This window comes from Penaeus monodon, chromosome 23 (assembly GCF_015228065.2).
Source record: "Penaeus monodon isolate SGIC_2016 chromosome 23, NSTDA_Pmon_1, whole genome shotgun sequence".
Taxonomy (NCBI): Eukaryota; Metazoa; Arthropoda; class Malacostraca; order Decapoda; family Penaeidae; genus Penaeus; species Penaeus monodon.
Window position 1 is genome coordinate 39,530,682 of NC_051408.1, and position 532 is coordinate 39,531,213.

The window sequence follows — 532 nt, forward strand, 5'->3', positions numbered from 1 at the left end:
AGCCATGCATATAATAACAACTCGACGTTTATTTTTTTTTCTATTTTTTGGTGTATACATGTTTGTGTGATTATTAACATAAAAAACAATTACTTTTTATGTATCATGAAAATTTAATCCTGTATATAATTTCTTTAAAGAAAAACAACGCCTTTGGAAAAGGAGACTTCAAGGTACCTTACGCGAGTCATCTTGTAAAAGCAACATTCATTTAAGGCATTGACTTTCTCTGCTCTCTGCCTTTGCTTTCATTTCTATGTTATAATTAACAATTACCTATTCTTTCCTCTTATGACGTAATGGTGATACAATTTGAGAGGAGGGCGGGGGGGGGGGAGGGTGGACGAGGCACTAGGAGATGGAACTATTGAAGAGAAACGGAGGAAGACGATGAAGATAACGATGAAAAACTGATGTGACGCGGGAGACAGAAAGGACGAATATGAAAACTGCTCTAAGGAAATATTGATACAGTATTTACTGCAGAAAATATGCAAGAAACAGTTATTTTGATAGCTCATTACCCTGAAGC

General features: G+C 35.7%; 1 protein-coding gene across 1 annotated transcript in view; it reads left to right on the plus strand.

Moving 5' to 3' along the window:
- The window catches only part of LOC119588271 (glycine-rich cell wall structural protein-like), a 10,865-nt gene that overhangs the window by 5,232 nt on the left and 5,101 nt on the right, over window positions 1-532 (plus strand). The gene's annotated exons all lie outside the window — the stretch shown is intronic.